Raw genomic sequence first — 18,609 nt, 5'->3', positions numbered from 1 at the left:
TTAGGTTTACAGTTTTAGAAATCACATATGAAAGGGTCTTTGGTTTACAGTTTTAGGAATTACATGTGAAAGGGTTCTGGTCTCCGGTTGGAGGAGTGGGGTGGGGGTTTGATCTTGTTTAAGTAAAAACAATGTCTTCCGGAGAGATTCCCCCATACCATGCCTGCTATCTTATAGGAAGGTGATTTAGGAGGCGCCCGTCGGCCAGCCTTTTCTTCTACTGAAATGCAGTGTGGAGGTCAAGGGGGAGGTGACCCTAGATGCCTGGGTCTCCTTCCTCAGTGTAAAGAGAGATGACACGAGACTACATAGGTCGAAGACAAGCTTTGGGGTTTTTTTTCTCACAAGTGTATATACATATATGAATACTCAACTACATTTACAAACTGAAGCAAAGAGGTCTGTAAATAGAAATAAAGAAGACTGTAAATGGAGAGAAACTGAAGATGCAAATAACAGCAAATAATAATAAATAATCCAGACATACCAGAAGAGGCCAAAAGAGAATGCACGGGTATAAACATGGGTCAGCATCTTTACCTTGAGGACACAGGAGAAGGAAAGGAGGGGCATGGACACTCACTTTGGGGACAAAGTGGAAATAAAGGCTTATTGCATTTTTACATTGCATATGCATATTCTTCTCATATAGAAAGAATTTTTTAGTATAGATATGATTTAGTAAAGCTTCTGCTGTTTATAAGAGGCATTAATCTCAAGATTGTTTTCAGGCCAATAGATATACCAACTACTTTCTTTCCTCATGAACAGCAAACCCAACTCAGGTAAACGTAGAGAGAAATATGGAAGTAGAAGAAGCCAAACTAAATGATGGTGAAAGGGCAGGCCTTAGGAAAAGAAAAGGTCTATTACTGCAATTTCAGTTCAATTTCAGTTTTGCTAGATTTTTCAAGCTGCTGGGGAAAATGTAGGCATTGCATTTTATCCCTTTTATCTAAGCCTACTTTCCTTTGTAAATTAACAATGGTATCTAAGAAGAGCATTTCTGTTATCAGACATTTGCCTGAATTCATTTATTTTGTTTCACAAATTCATTTTGTGAGAACACAGCTCTAACTCCTTGGAAAACCTGGTTTTGTTGGTATAATATAAATGAGGTCAGGGTAAAATATTGTCAAAATTAAATTGTTCTTATCTTTATTGCTTTTGGCAATTTTCATGTTTTATGTCTCTGTGCACATTCTGTAAACTGTCATTTATTTTTTCTCAAATGGTATAAAATTTCTGAAGCATGCTAATTAAGTATCATTTCCAAGTGTGGAAATGTCAAGGGACTGTCTTGCCATATGAAGAGTCCTGCCTGTGTTTTTATCAATAAGTCTTTCTGGCAATAGTGATACATTTTTGTATACTCTACTGGTAAGTTACTATGGGCTTAAAAACCATTTTCATTGGGAGCTGATGCAAGTGAATGTGGTGCGTTTCTTTGCAGCTGTTGCCATAGAAATGAAGACCTTTTCAAAGTAAAATGATGATGGCAAAAGACTTATGAATTCAAAAGAAGTTATGCTTCTAATTTAATATTAAAAATGGTGCACTATTCCCTTTCTTTCTAGTTTTGTCAAAATTGTGTGACCTGAGTGTGTCTTATATACCTTTATTAGATAATTTCTAGTATCATAAAAGCCAAAGCAAAAAAAAAAAAAATGAAATAAGTGAATTCCCCACAGCATTCAGTAGGATGGAGCTTTAATCTTTAGTCTTTTATTCTTAAGACTTATAATATTCCTAATTGTCTTCCCCATGCTCCACCTCCATAATCCTTTCTATCTTATTTTCCATGTAAAATCTAATTACCTATAATGGGCTTTCTTAAAAACAAACCATATATTTTGCTTTCTTTCTTTGCCACATCATTTTCAACAACTAGGCACATTTTCTAGCATTAACATACTTAGAAAAATGAACAAATCTATGGAACTTTCTCAGATTTTATTATTGTTTATGTTCAGACTTTGAAAGTCTTATAGACTTTCCTTGAAAACAACAACAAAAAAATCTGAACCAGTTATACAAATTAAAGAGTTTGTACCAGAACGTAAATCAACACATAGCTTCCTTCATTAAGTAATCCTTGCCTACAAAGACATGTCAGCTGAACTAAACAATAGGCTTGGTGACATGGCAAAAATTATGAATTTGTAAAGATTAATATGTTAAATTATAGTATCAATAGCTCCATTTCTATTTTTTAAATATTTTTTCAGTTATTGACCACATATATTTTGAGAGATTTATAAATATTAACATATTTAAGCATTAGAGAAACTGTGCAAGGTTTTTGAAAGACGGGGAAACTGTCAGAGGTTTGAAAATTGTTTAATACTATACAAATATATGTAAGTGGCAGAGCCAGAATTTGAAAGTTAATGAATAATTTGGGAAGAACAGTCCAACTTGCCTTTTTAAAATTGGAAGCTCACTTTTACACAAAGGATTTAAACAGATAATTTATTGTATGACCACTTACAGCTAAATCACCCTAAAGTTTAGCAAAAAGGACAGTTATTTGATAGACTTAGGTATATAGACAGCCAAACAAGCAGGAACCATTTAAGATAATCCAGGTAAGGGTTTGTGAAGATGACTAACTTTAGGGTCGATTTTAGACTTAATGTTGACTGGGACAAGGACACTGAGACTTAAAGAAGTTAATGTGACTTGTTAAGAGAAACAAAGCAAGAAATTGGTAGTCATGTTCAAGTTTATTGCCAAATTCTCCTCCCTCAATAGCCATATTTTTCAACCCATGTGTTGTGATACATTAGCAAGTCAGAAGTCAACTTAGTGGGTCACAATCAGATTTTCTTTGAAATATTAATAATTGGACAGAATACAATGAATATACAAAATGGTTTAACCAATGTGGAGGAAAATCAGTGTCATCAGAGACCAGCCTGATACTAATACAGAAATTCCTCTGCCTGTTTGCCTCTGCTCAGTCCCTTCTCTGTCTGGAGGCTGCCTTGATTCATTTTCCTGCTAACCTCTTTGATTTTCCTTCTCTTCCCTGATGTACAGCCTGTGCACATGAATGCTAGGTGGTAGGTGGAGATGCTCTCTCTGCTGTAGAGTGGCCTGGGTGAAGCTAATCCCAGACCTTACCTCTATAAGGAGTGCTGTTCATTGTTTGATTAGTTTATGCCTCATATGCATTATCTGATTCCTTGAATTTTTTATTAACAAAATGCAATCTTCTATATAACCTTACCAAAGTAAAGTCTCAAAAGGCATTAATTTTGGAGACTTGCAAATTATGTTTTACCCAGGGAACACTACTTAGCCTCTCTGAGTCTCTTGTGTTACAACTGAAATAAAATACTAATGATACCTAGCCCAAAGTGATAATTAGAAAAATATATGTGTAAATTAGCCAATACAGGGCCTGTCACATGCTAGGTATTCAGTAATTGCTAATTATTTTATCACAGTTACAATATGAATTTCTAAGTATTTGAACATAATAAAATCCTCTAGTACTAAAACCGTAGAAAAGGTTTAGTGTTTCTTTTGGAATCTGAAGACTTTTCTATATTTGTTCCTAGCACAGTTGCCCAGGAAGAAGTGTGACTAGCCAATGGGTATTTTGGGGTAAAATTTAGCCTATGCCCCACTAACTATTAACACTGTGCCCAGAGTAGAGCTGCAGCTAATGGGGAAAGCGCTATATCTGCTAACTGGCGCCCTGTCTCATGAGTTATTGAGCCAGTTAGCACTATTGTATAGAAACTTGGGAGTGCCAGTTTAGTAGACTTTTCCATTTAGTAAAGTGCTGGATAAACTTTTACTATAACTGGTTTCTTAAAAGTGTTTGTGCTTCTAATGATATTCTAGAACAGTTTTGAATTTTTTTCTTTGTCATCACATAGATGCTTATAAAACCAGCTGCATATCAGGACTAAACTATTTATAACATAGGTTGACACAGTACCATTTGAAATATTTTGTGGACTGTGAACGTTTCATAAGAACGCTTTATTCTTTTTCCTTCCATTCCTTGATATTATGGAATATGTCAGAAAGCTTTTTTAAAGTTACCATATATCTAGTCTCTTGAAAACACATACCCTATTTCAAAGCTCTAAGAAACTGATATCTGGATCAGTAGACCCAAATTTAATTTCAGCTTGCTCAGTTTACATCTTAAACTCCATTTAAAAATATTATTGTGCTATTAGAGAAAAGCTTCATATGATGCCAAATTTGTATTTTTAAACTCAACTGGATAAACTGAAATGCTGAAATGAGTTATGCTAATGCAACACTCATCATGTGTTAATAACTGGACTGACATTTGTGGGATAAGGTTTTTCTATGAGAGAAAAATAAAATGATGTCAAATTCCTAGATTCTTTGGATGGTTAGTTCCTTTCCAGGGTGAAAGACTTGAGCAACACTAGACCCCAGTATGTACAACCTCAAAAAATAATTTATTATATTACCCTGTAGTATAATAAATGGCCCTATACTTTTTGTATTTCTATATTTTGCTACTTTAGAAATATTTCCATTTGGAAATGTTACCTATCTACAACAGAATTCAGCATTTATAGCAATTAAAAATAATAAACTATACACACCCACTCCCCCACCCACCCAACACACATACACCAAGGATAAATCTTAAAAACAATAATATTGAATACAATATTGTATGTATGTTTCTTTTTTAAGAGTGCATGAAACAGAAAGATAACATAAACGGGCAAGATCTGTGTATAATTTTCTCTTTACTCTCCAATATCCAGCATATAGTAAACACTTAATAAATACACAAATGCTTATCGCTGAAGGCTTGGGACCTTCTGCACAGAAGAATGGGTAGACCTTTACAGAGACTTCATTCCATGGCAGCTGCTATACCTGCCCTCCAGAGTTTATAGTCTAACCATGGGGAAAAGATTGTAGAAAGCCCCTTTCAAGCTTATATATTTCTCTTAAATAACTCTCAGATTTTCATATATTTTAGCCCACTATCTTTAGGCAGGTATGATTTTATTCTTTTTTTTTTCCTAAGGTAGAAACTGCTCAGGCGGAGAGATTATGTGACTTGTTCAGGTTTGCTTAATTAATAAATGAAATAGGATGTACTAGTGACCAGGTCTCTGGCTTCTCATACAGTGCATGTATTTTTCTGTCCTTCTTTTTTATTTTTAAGTCAATGATCAATTTGTGTCATAAATATATGAGTTAGAATCTGTATCACCTCAATATAATATACAACCTTTTTGCCCATAAAACATGACTGTGCACAACAATTATTGAAAGTATGCCAGAATAGAAATATTGCCACGTCAATCGACCAAAGTCACTGATGTCCACGTTTAATGCAGACTTATAATTCTTGAAAATACTGGTGAACTACTACTCTTTTTTTGTGGATCTCTCTAAATAGCCTTATTTTTTTGTGCAGAACAAAACTTATGTTGAAGAAAGAAAAGAAATATTCTAATAGCAGACTGTGTGCCCCTCAAGGGCAAGATCTTTGTATAATTTTCTCTTTACTCTTCAAGATCCATCATAAACACTTGTACAAATGCTCATCATTGATACAAGACTATCTTTATTTTTCCTATTCGTTTGTGTTCCTAAGTGGCAGTTGATTTCTCATTAGCGTAATAAGCAAATCTGTAACTTTGTTTGTTTCCAACATTAGCTCCTGTAGTTTTAATTATTGTTATTTAAAGATTTAAATTAGGGGTCTGTCTTCAGGAGCTCAAACATCTAAATGAACGTGTGAATATTGCTGTGTAATTTTATGTTTAGAATCCCAAAGACAAGTGACTGGATTTTTCCCTTTGCCTCTAGAGATCTTGACATCAAATAGATTTCACATACCTGTGTTTTCTCTTTTGAATGGTTTTAAATCATGTTTCTTCAATTTGACTTTTTCCAAATAATCATCTTGTAAAAATACTTTATTATGTGTAAGTAAATGATAGACATAACTTTACTTAAATGTATCCTTTTTTCCCATTTGTTGGTTTGTCAGCCATGATCCGAGATAAGGGCTTTTTTTTTTTTCATTAACCCCTCAAGGCTCTCATTTTCAAAGTCAGTGGGACTTTTAGGCATGGACTTTTTTAAGGCATCTTTGTAGCTTTGATTCCATATTTTAAAAGATACCCAATCTATGGCATTATTTCCCATAAGATCTCTAAGTTATTGGTTCATCATAATATAAATGAGACAATAAACTATATTTGCATATTTCTGTGGATGAGTTTAAACATCCTCGTTTCTCCTGCAAGGTCTTTCACTTGAGTTAGGCCAGCCAACTGGCGTATTGCTCGTTAATCATACATATTAACTGGAGTAGTTAATGCATCCAAATCCAACTTGCCATTCTGTCTACAGGGACTAGTTCGTGTTTTCTAAATGTGATGACATATGCTTCAGACACTGCTAATTAGGTCTTTCCCTTGAAAATTCATCCTGACATGTTTCAAGAACATTTTCTCCCTTTGGTACAAGATCATTAAATTATTAATATCCCTTTATAAGTCTTGTAGGATTACTTATACAATGCAGCTTTCTCTGTTTTAAAAACTATAGTTTATAAAGAAGGATGAAATAGATCTCACCTCCTTATACTGTATATCTTTTTTTCCAGTCAAAAACAATGGGTTGGGTAAATATCAGAGAATAATAGATATTATATTCAGTAACATAAAATGTTAATGTAAAATTGAAAAATATTTTGTAACCTGGGCAACATAGAGACATCCATTTCTACAAAAAAATTAAAAAGTTGCTAGGTATGGTGGCACATACCTGTAGTCCCAGCTACTCGGGAGGCTGAAGTAGGAAGATATTTAAGCCCAGGAGGTTGAAACTTCAGTGAGCAGTGATCACACCACTGCACTTCAGCCTGGGTGACAAAGCAAGACTCTATTGAAAAAAAAAAAAAAAAAAGATTCGCACATGGAAATGGAAATGGAAATGTTATATAGTCAGCTGTTTGTATCTGTGGGTTTCACATCTGTGGATTCAGCCAATGATGGATTGGAAATATTTGAAAAGAAAATATGGTTACCTCTTACTGAGCATATACAGACATTTTTTTGTTATTATTCCCCAAACATTACAATATAACAACTATATACATGGCATTTACATTGTAGGTATTATAAGTAACCTAAAAATGATTTAATGTATAAGAGAGGATGTATGTAGGTTATTTGCAGATTCTATACCATTTTTTATAAGACATTTGAGTGGCTATGAATTTTGGTATTGGGCAGTGGGGATCGGGAACAAACCCCCCACAGATGCCAAGAGATGACTGTACATATTATCAACTCTGCACACATGTAAGGAAGTGTTATAAACAATCTAAATCAGATAACCTAAAATTAGTTCTATTGAGCTTCTGTATTAAATGATGAATTTGTAGCAGTTTTGCCTTCTGGACTATTATCAACTTAAGCAGGTGCTTATACCAACCTACATAATATGACCTTTTAAAGACAAAACTCCTAATGCCTTCCCATCACAATCACAGTAATGAAACTCAGAGCGCTCCCCATAATCTACAAGGCCCAGCCTAATCTGGCCTGCCTGCCACCCAACCACTCTCTTGCTCTTCTCTTTCAACCTGTGTTTCTTGCTATTCCTTGAAGAATTTGTTCTTGCTGTTGCCTCTTCTGGATGCTCTTTCTCAGACCTTGCATGATCCCTGGACTCACTTGGTTCAGGTTTCTGCTGAGGCTTTCCATGATTTTTCTATCTAAAACAGCATGCCTTCCTGTATAACTCTGTATTCCCTAGCCCTGCTTTATTTTTCTATATTTTCCTATCACTATCCAAAATTCATATTTACTGACCATCTCTGATCATTACCATTATGCTATACTTACTGCATCTCCAAATAAAGAGTTGCAGTAAGTATAGCGTAGTGGTAATGGTCAGAGATGATACACCCAAGTTACCTGGATTCAAGTCTTATCTTTGCTATTTATAGCCCCATAACCTTGGGCAAGTTATGTTGTCACTAATTTGCCTCATCCTTAAAATGGGAATACATGAAATATATTTTGAGGATTAAATGAATAAATATGTGTAGGTTTCTTTGAATGATATTTGGCATCTATTGCTTTATTGTCCCCATTGATACATAAGCTCTATGGAGACAGAATTTGAGGTATTTCCAGAGCACAGTAAAGCAACTAACCTGCATTAGGCACTTCATAAATGCTTCTTGAATTAATGTATGAACAATTCTGAACACATACCAGCTAAAAGTGGGGGGAAAATATCCTATAAAAACATAGCAAAGAGCCAGCAGGTGAACAAATAAAGAGTTTAAAAGTCATAATGGAAAATTTACGTAGTTGAGAAAGCTGAGTTGGTTATGTGAGTTTTATGTATGCAAATGCATATGTACTAGATATAGCAAGAATGAGAGGAACAAGATGTATTTGGGGTTTCTGCCTATAGGATACTTCCCTAGCGGGGAACAGAGAAGAAGTCAAAGAAAATAAAGAGAATCTGGCAACCGACCAACAATTGCTGCTGGCAGGACTAACTGGGTCACCAGCTTTCCTAGGAAACCCTACCTTATTTTGGGAAATGTTGGATCTGACGGGAGCTGAGGAAAGGTGGATTGTAAAGGACAGACTTCAAATTACTTTTACCCAGTTACAGCTTCAAGTGGCATTGGTGTTAAGTTTAAGGAAGTGAAAAGTAGTATTCAAATAAAGAAAAATACTCTCGGTTTTGTACAATAGTATGTCCCCAAGTGTTCAGTTTTTAAAGGTCATCAATACCTTTTCCTAATATTTAAATCAATTGTACAAAAAAAAAGAAGTGGTAAGCTAGGAAATGCCTTCTGAACACACTTGAACTAAAGATTGGAGATAGATAAATATCAGAAGAGAAGAGAGCCATACACATCTAAGACAGGTTACCACAGGTGCATCCAGGGAAAGCTGTCCCTGTTTCAGGACCTTTTATGGGGTGTAATGTCACAGGTTGTTGCTGAGGTTGTGTAGACAAATTTTTCTACTCACATTTCCCTCCTATCTCCATGATCCCTTCACTCCAAAGGGAAACTGGAAGTGCCGAGATCAGCTGTAATCAAATGAACAAGTTTGTCTAAATATCTGTTAGGAATAATTGTCCCTTCTCTTCTACCATGAAGGCAAGCTGTAAGTCTTAATCATCTTGATATATTTTCCCCAACACAGCATGCAAAACAGACAGTAAATTTTTGCCAAATAAAATTTACTCACATCTTTTTGATAGTGTTTATTTCTGAAATCATTACTTAAATATCAAAATGTAATTTAATCCATTAAATACACCTCTATTTGTTGAGAATTACATAAGGAAAATTTTTCCATTTCAAAATTGGGTGACCTTTATAGTTTCATCTCACTTATCCTCTAGAATTCTCTTCATTTGTCAGGCAGTTATCAAATAACTTGTTCTATGAATTTATTTTGTACTAGTCAGTTCAATCCTGGACATTGAAAATGTGGCTCTAAAATTCTACCCTTTGAGTGCATCTTTTAGAGTATGTAACTCAGAAATGCTGAAAATATGCCCTGTCACTTTACCTTAATTGAAATCAAGATATATAATGTTACTAATGATTATTTGTTCTGATGCTCACTAGTAATGCTGACCTTGTTCCTGCTAGGCCTCTGACCTGTCTGAAGTTTGTAGATGAACTTCATTACATTGTTTTTATTTTAACATTTCTATTAAATAAGACATTATCATTGTATGTGCATTATTTGTACCTCTGCGTGTCAGTTTTGTCGACCATAAGCCTATAAATATGACAGTTCCCATAGTAAAAGTGAAGGATAAAAGTCTTTATTCATGAGGCATTGTGAAAGTGGAATGAATGTTTTAGAGATGTAGAAGCCTGGTGGCATAATTCTCAGACAGAACGGCAATGTATAGAAAGGCCAAATCCCTTCTCCAGTCTGGGAGTGCACTGCCTGTGAACATCCAAATATAAAGGAAAGAATGTTTTCACAATGGATTTCCAGCTTCCACCAACTTCATGTGGCACAAAGATGTTAAAATACATCACAGTATATTCAGAAAATTGTTTAGCAATACCCTACCACTGCCTGATCCATGATACCAAGATGAATCAAGTGCCTTGGCAAATATTGGCAATGACATGCCTAGAAAACAGAGCCAGAAGTCAGGCCTGAGATAGTTGGTGGTTTGGCAAGGCAGTTAGGCATCCCAACAAATCTAAATGGAAGGTTTTGGTTGGCCTCAGAATCAGGGTAGAGTGATGAGAGGGCAAGCAGAAATCAGGCAAGCAGGAGAGAACTAGAAAAATCCACATTCCAAAGGGGAAAGCAACAAGTAAATGAGACATTTACAAAATCTGATTTGGTTGTGAGACTAAGAGAAGCTCAAAAATTATAACAGCAAAATAACCTAAATTGTGAATGATCAAGATACCTACATCAAGGAAACCTTAATCCTGTTTTAATGTTTTAATGAATCATCTATTTAGCTTATCATTTATTGAATTGTAGCTCAAGAGGTTTAGATAATAATGTCACAACTTCTAACTTGTTTTGAAAAACCACATTAATTACAGATGCCATCGGGTTGTGGGGGGCAAGGAAAGAGGCAGAGAGATGAGGAAATAGTAGAATGAAATAATTTAAACATTTTAAGATTCCAGCCTCAATGATATTTTAAGATTCCAGCCTCAATGATATTCATCTTTCCTTAGCTCTAAACCTATTTCATTTGTTCATGCTGAATTGCATCTTATATCCTTACAAGAGTCACTTGTCAGATCCATGAAGTAATGAGACCTTTATGATTAGAGTTACTGTCATAGATACATTTTTAAATATCTACTAAGAAATAAAATGTACTTAAAATATTATGCATTCCTCATGTAAGTATTCAGTTCTCATTTTTCCACATATCATTGAGTTCAAAATGTAATTCTTACATGAGGCATAAATCTTATTTCTGTTCACAAAGTAAAAAAAGAAAACTAAACTTCCCAGATAGTCTGTAGTGTTTTCCTGTGTAATTAACACCTCATTCACAGTTGTGTGTGCCAGTCAAGGCCCTGTCTCCTCTTTCTTGACATTTCCTTGATACCTTGTTCAAGCTGAGCTGATGCCTAAGAGTGTGCAAAATACACATATGGAAACGGGAATGTTTAAGAGGAGCCAGCTGAATTACTGTGACCTGACAGTTTAGAGAGAGTACTTAGACACATGTTTCATTTTGTGGGTTTGGGGTCTGTGTGCGAGCCTTTAAGTCCAATTACTTCTGTAAACTCATCTTCATCATTTTCATCCTCATCAACAAGAAAAACCATCTGTCAAATGAATACCAATAGTCCATTATTTGCATTCTTCTTTTCTTAATGCTTCTAAGAGGGCCAAGTGTTTATAAATCAAGTGTCTAATTTAAGATACATGCTCTCTCACTCTGCAAGTCATCCTGGAAGCATTAGGTTACTTTTACTGTTGAAAATTTGTAGATGTCATTTATTTAAATAGCCTTGTCTCTTTTTTCTTATTGTTAATAGTGACTCTGTGTCCTTGTGCACAGAAAATGAAAGTGGAATCAAGCTTTAAGATCATTCAAATAAAATCATTCCATTGTGGGAATCTCCTGGTTTCATTTGTTAAAGGTAAATTGGAATTTAATATACATTCAGAAAAATGCATATGTCGTAAGGGTACAGATTGATGCTTTTTCACAAAATGAACATACTTATGCAACCAGCACATAGTTCAAGCAACAGAGTATCACCACCCCAAGAAACTCCTCTCATGCTTTCTTTCGGTCACTTTTCACTCCCACATGGGTAACCCATTATAACTACTGATAGTATAGATTAGTTTTGCCCGTTTTGTCCTTTGTATGATTTGACCAACATTTTATTTATAAGAAACATTTATATTGTTGCATGTAGTTTAATTTCATTCATTTTGATTGCTATCAGATATACTTTTCCATTGTATGAATAAACTACAATTTTTTTCATTTCTACCTCTAATAGGTATCTTGTTATTTTAGATTTTTAAAAAAACTCATATCCATGCTTAAGAGTTGATTACACTCTACTAAAGGATGCACACTATATATTTTGAAGGGTTTCCTGGAGACATTATCAAACATTTTATAGAAAAAAATGGAGAATTGGAGAAAGGGTAGTAGAAGAGCAATGAGGAAAGGAGCTGTTTATTAGAACTACCATACACTGGACATTCTGGTAAAAATCACTGTTTTTTATCAGTTGTAGTAAAAATATATAACATGAAATTTACTATCCTTACAACTTTTAAGTAGTAGTTCAGTAGTGTCAACTATATTCATACTGTTGTGAAACAGATCTCTAGAATATTTTCATCTTGCAAAACTGAAACTCAGTAAACCTTAAACAACTCCTTTTTTTTTCTCTTCCTTTTCTTCAGTCATTGGTAACTGCCATTCTCTTTTCTATCTCTATGAATTTGGCTTCTTTAGGTACTTCATATAAATGGAATCATAGAGTATTTGGTTTTCTGTGACTGGTTTATTTCATTTAGTATAAAGTCCTCAAGGTTCTTCCATGTGGTTCCACGTGACAGGATTCTCTTCCCTTTTAAGGATGAAAATATTCCATTGTATGTTTGTACAACATTGTATTTATCCATTAATCCACTGAGGGACATTTGGGTTAGTTCCACCTCCTATCTATTGAGAATAGTACTGCTATGTACATGGGTGTGCAAATATCTCTTCTTAAAGTAGTTTCCAATTCTTAGGGTATATACCCAAAAATGGGCTTGCTAGATCATATGGTAGCTCTATGGTTTGTTTGTTTGTTTGTTTGTTTTGAGACAGGGTCTCACTCTGTCACCCAGGATGGAGTGCAGTGATGTGATCTCGGCTTACTGCAACCTCCACCTCCTGGGCTGGAGTGATCCTCCCGCCTCAGCCTCCAGAGTAGTTGGGACTGCAAGCATATGCCACCATGCCCAGCTAAGTTTTGTATTTTTTTTTTTTTTTTTGTAAAAATGGGATTTTTGCCATGTTTCCCAGGCTGGTCTTGAACTTCTGGCCTCAAGAAATCCACCTGCCTTGGCCTCCCAAAGTGCTGGAATTACAGGCATGGGCTACCAAGCCTGGACTGGTAGTTCTATTTTTAACTTTTTGAGGTAATCTATGCTGTTTTCTATAGCAGCTTCACAGTTTTACAATTCCATCAACTGCGCACAAGTGTTACAATTTCCCCATGTCCTAGCCAACTCTTGTTTTCTGGTTTGTTGATAGTAGCCATCCTACTAGGTGTATGCAGTAGGAATTTTACAAGTGATATTTTTGTTCCTTTAACAAAGCTGTCGCAAAGTATAAGTACCATTTTATATCAATGAAATCTTACCAGAAAAAGATTCCATACGAGAAAAAGTAGGGAGCAGGGATTTTCTAGTCCAGGTGCTCCTGAACTTGACATTGAGCATTTTATTCTCAAAGTTCCACACAATCACAAAACAAATTGAATTCTTTTGTTCTAAGCTACAAGATATAGACTTAAAAGATATAAGGTGCTGTACAGGATTGCCTGATTTTAAATATGAAATAAGAGCTTCAGTTTTAGAGCAGTGGTTCTTGTAACGTGGTCCCCAGACCAGCAGCATCAGCGTTACTGCAAACTTGATAGAAATGCAGATTCTCATATCTCACCCTAGACCTAATGAATCCAAAACTCTGAACAGCCAAGCAGGTGGGACACACCTGTAATCCCAGCTACTCAGGAAAGGGGCTAGCTGTATTACCATGACCTGACAGTTTTAGAGAGAGTACATAAATACATGTTTCATTTTGTGGGTTTGGAGTCTGCATACCATCCTTTAAGTCCAATTACTACTGTAACTTCATCATCCCCATCAACAACAAAAACCCCACCTGTCAAATAAGTACCATTAGTCCAGTATTTCCATTCATCCCTTTTAAATGCTCATAAGATGGCCAAGTGTTTATAAATCAAAAGTCTAATTTAAGATACATGTTTCTCACACTGCAAGTCATCCTGGAAGCATCAAGTTAAAGAAAAGAGCTTTTTTAAAGCTCCTATTTATTGAGACAGGATCTATGCTGGTCTTGAATTCCTGGGCTCAAATGGTCCTCCTGAGGTTTCCTGTGACTGATTTATTTCATTTGGCATATAATGCCATCGAGGTTCCTCCATGTCTTTGCGTGTGACAGGATTGTCTTCCTTTTTAAGGCTGAAAATATTCCATTGTATGTTGGTACCACATTTTGTTTATCCATTCATCCACTGATGGACATTTGGGTTAGTTCCGCCTCTTGACCCTGAGGAGGATTATTTGAGACCAGCATGGATCCTTTCTCAAAAAAAAAAAAAAAATCCGCAAGTGAGGCACAGCAATCTGTTGTATACATCCCTTTAGGTGACACTTATGCATGATCAGGTTTGACCACTCCTGGGTTTAGATCGTTAGGCAGATATCTAAATTGTTGTCTAATAATCTTCACACTGTTGCCAAATAGAAAACTGACATACTGAGCACTTTCAGATTTCCAGGGCAACTTGCTAGAGTAAATCTGTATTTTGCACTTAATACCAGTTTTCAGGAAAATGTTGGATTACCCCAGTTATAATAATGCTATAACACTAGATCTCTATCCATCTGAAAGTTCACCCAAACTCTAATTTATCAGAGTTGCTTCTGAACAAATGGCCACATGAGAACAGCCACCCTAACCAGGAAGACCTCTTCCAGCTCAGCAGATATCTGACTTCTCTCCAGGATTTTTACTCCACCCACATCCAAGCCCCCACTTTTTGCCTCTCTTTTGGGTCTAGAGAGAGTCTTCTAATAAATGGACCCAAACAGCCAGAGACAGAAGTGAAAGCAAACATGCAAGCATTCCTCCTGATGCTGGACATCAGGAGCCTTCTTCCTGGGCCTACTATCAACCGCCACAGGCCCTGGCCCCAGGTATCCTCATCCACTTTCCTAGAGCCCTTCAAAGAAAAGAATGCAGATTCACAGATTAGACTTCCCCCTGAAAAGTGGGGGAATCTGGTTTCAGTCCTAGAAAGGGAGTTGTGGTTTATGCCTGTTTTCTTGGCATAATTATTAATAAAATACTCCCCAAATTGTCCTGGCTTAAGTAGTAAAATTCACTGTACCAAAAATCTACTGTTCACTCGTTTTTTAAAAAACAGAACATCTATTGTGTGATTAATCATTGAAATTCTTAAGATGAACTGGATGCTACAACAGCTGCCCTCTTGGGTTTAGGCATTGTTCCTTCTCAGAATCCATGCCTGAATCTGCGGTGTACAATATTCAGGTGCCTCACTCGACCAGTCCTGGTAGTATTTCATCTTTAAGCTTTGGCATTTCAGTTATACTTCCTCTTGTGCTTGGCAGGGTAGCCACATTTGCCACAGGGTGACTTCTGGAGGTGGCAGCACTTAGAGACACAGTGGTGACACAATGTGTGTTTTATTGCAACAGTTTTCAAATGATGATGTTCCCTTCAGTATTCTGCTTCTGTGGCCAAGACCAAAGAGTATTGTTACCTCTTAGGTAGGCTTTTGCCTTTCCCTAATGCTTATAAGTAGAGAAGAGTTGATCCTTCAGAGGAACAGGAGACTGTACGACTGTATTTGGTACAGCCTGGAGCCTTGAAGAGGGGAAACAAGACAAGGGAGTTAATTCCTGGGGCTCCTTGGAGAGAAGAACAATCATGTCTGGGAGTAGGCATGGACTATTATGTTGATAAAAATGCGGCTCCTAAGGAAGGGCGCAGTGGCTCACACCTGTAATCCCAACGCTTTGGGAGGAGGCTAGAGCTGGAGAATCACTTCAGTCCAGGAGTTCAAAACTAGCGTGGGCAACATTGTGAGACTCTGTCTCTAAAAAAAAAATTGAGAAGAAAAGAAATTGTGCCCCACCTCTACCCAAAGCTCTCTTATGCTCTAAAGCTCCCACCCACATTTCTCACCCATCCACCCCTCTGCTTTGTCCTCTGTAAGTCACTGATACTTATGACTCAAGTCTCAAGAGTTTTTCCTAAGGTAAATTTTGCTGCTAGTACAGATTGAGCATCCCTAATCTGAAAATTCAAAATCTGAAATGCTCGAAAATCCAAAACTTTTTGGGCAACAGCACGACACCACAAGTGGAAATTCTATACCTGACTTCACACAACAGGTTCCAGCCAAAACACAATCACAATTTTGTTTCATGCACAAAGTTAATTAAAATTGTGCATAAAATAAACTTCAGACTATGTGGATAAGGTATATATAAAACATAAATGAATTTTATGTTTTGATTTGGGGCCCATCCCCAAGATGTTTCATTATGTATGTGCAAATATTCCAAAATAAAAAAAAAATACAAAACACTTCTGGTTCCAAGAACTTTTGGACAAATGACAATCAACCTGTACATACTTGGTGGTAAGCCTAACAAGGTGACTGCATTGCTTTGTATAGCACATCTTTAAAAATCGTTCAAATCTGATTTAGGGTGCCAATAGCAATTCAGGCCTAGAAACCAGATTTAATGTGAAATATGTGCTGGCTAAAGTTGTCTGCACACAGTATGTTCCAATTACTTAATAACCCCCAAAAATATTTTACCTGCACATCTACTTGGTAAAATCAGCCTTCTCTCTGCCCTCTTCCAGTGTACACACTGACACTATGACAATGGCAAGGCTGGCTTAAGCCAGCAGTGATGTGCAGGAATCTGGAAGCTTGCCCTTACCAATTCCTGACTCTTGGATGCTTCTTACTCCTCATCTTAACACATGCCAATGTTAGGTTAAAATATCTAACATTTAGTTTGTTTCACAATTAACTCTGTGATAAAACTTAATCAATAGCCTCATTTTCCCCACTTCCTGCCCAAATCAATATACATGTCTCCTTTGAAGAAAGGGGAATGAAAACTAAAGTTGATCCTATGGTTTTAACGTTCCTCAACCTAATGTCTGCTTAAAGAAAGAACCAATCACTTACTTAGATACCATTGATTTAGTTTATTTGTGCTCTTTCAAATTAGCAAATTATAATGCTTCCACTTTCTAAGTAAATTTTTATCATTGATTAGTCCTCAAAATTACTTAAATTTACTAAAAGACCAAATGTGTTGATTTTCAGAAAATGTAAACTGCAAGACTAAGACATGGTGTACATGTGTATAACTTGTTTTAAGTATACAGAATAGTAAATTATATGTTCATTTAAATCTAACAATCCTCCAAAAGAATTGCAAGGTTTAGATCTATCAAATGAAAGATAAAACATTACTATTAATAATCATATATATGTTTTTAATTTTTTTTTTTTTTTTTTGAGATGGAGTCTTTGTCTCCTAGGCTGGAGTGCAGGGGCATGATCTTGGCTCACTGCCACCTCTGCCTCCTGGGTTCAAGTGATTCTCCTGCCTCAGCCTCCTGAGTAGCTGGATTACAGGCACACACCACCATGCCCGGCTAATTGTTTTTTTGTATTTTTGGTAGAAACGATGTTTCTCCATGTTGACCAGGCTGATCTCAAATTCCTGACCTCAAATGATCCGCCTGCCTCGGCCTCCCAAAGTGCTGGGATTACAGGCATGAGCCACTGTGCCCGGCCTATGTTTTTAATTAAAAAAAAATTTTTTTTAATCTGTTCTGTAGATGTTAACTAGGATTATTTATTTAAAAGGCTGCTGTTTTCATGTAAAGTCTTTAATGGTATCCCCTTAATTTGCCTTCAGGAACAATGGACACATTTCTCATCTAATCACAGCATTATATTTGCTTGTTTATCTCTGAAAACTTACTTTACTGTTTCAACTGGCATTTAAATTTCCTACCCCACTCCAAGATTAGATGAAAATCAGAGGAATCAAGCAACTTTGCCTGACATTCTCAGAACAAGAAAATTGGTGAATAAAATGGACCTTTCTGTACCTAAACTTATAATTCTCCCCCCAAAAAGCATTGAAATGATCAACCTAATATTGTTACTTTGTAAGTATCAGTAAGCCTTAATATGTACTGACGGATTACCATTATGATAATCAAATAGAATTGTTCATAACAATAAAATAGAGTGACTAGATTTAGAAAACAAATGCTCATAAATGCTTCTCAAAATGTGTGCTTTCGATACTTAAGCTTAGTTCCCTCTATTAAAAATAAAGAATAAAAAATGTTCAAGAAAATAATTTTGTAATAAATAATGAAATGCTTTCTAAATGCTATTAGATTCATGGGTACTTAGAGATGTTAGCACAACATCTTGCAACTGGAATTTAGCTACTTGTTAACTTGGGAGAGTTAATATTCGGTTGTAATAATGAAGATTAACATGAAGAATTATGCATTTTAGTTCACTTACAAAAACAGCTTAACCATCCAAAGGGAAGAAAAGAGCTAATGTGCTTTATATAGCATGTGTAGTTATGATAGGGCTTAGGGCAGTGCTCTTCAAACTTTAGTGAGCATAAGAATTATCCGAAGTGGTTTTAAAAATGTAGATTCGTGACTCCCACCCCAGAGATTCTAAACTATTAAGTCTAGGATGAAGTCCAAGAATATGCATGTTTAACATCCAATCTCACCCTC

General features: G+C 35.9%; 1 protein-coding gene across 3 annotated transcripts in view; it reads left to right on the top strand.

Annotated features, from left to right (window-relative positions):
• The window catches only part of COL19A1 (collagen type XIX alpha 1 chain), a 340,055-nt gene that overhangs the window by 204,770 nt on the left and 116,676 nt on the right, over positions 1-18,609 (top strand). The gene's annotated exons all lie outside the window — the stretch shown is intronic.

Source organism: Sapajus apella, unplaced genomic scaffold, assembly GCF_009761245.1.
Source record: "Sapajus apella isolate SASKATOON/1434 unplaced genomic scaffold, GSC_monkey_1.0 scaffold6, whole genome shotgun sequence".
In the NCBI taxonomy this organism is placed as follows: domain Eukaryota; kingdom Metazoa; phylum Chordata; class Mammalia; order Primates; family Cebidae; genus Sapajus; species Sapajus apella.
The sequence above is the reverse complement of the archived record's forward strand: the minus strand, read 5'-3'. Positions and strand labels throughout refer to the sequence as shown.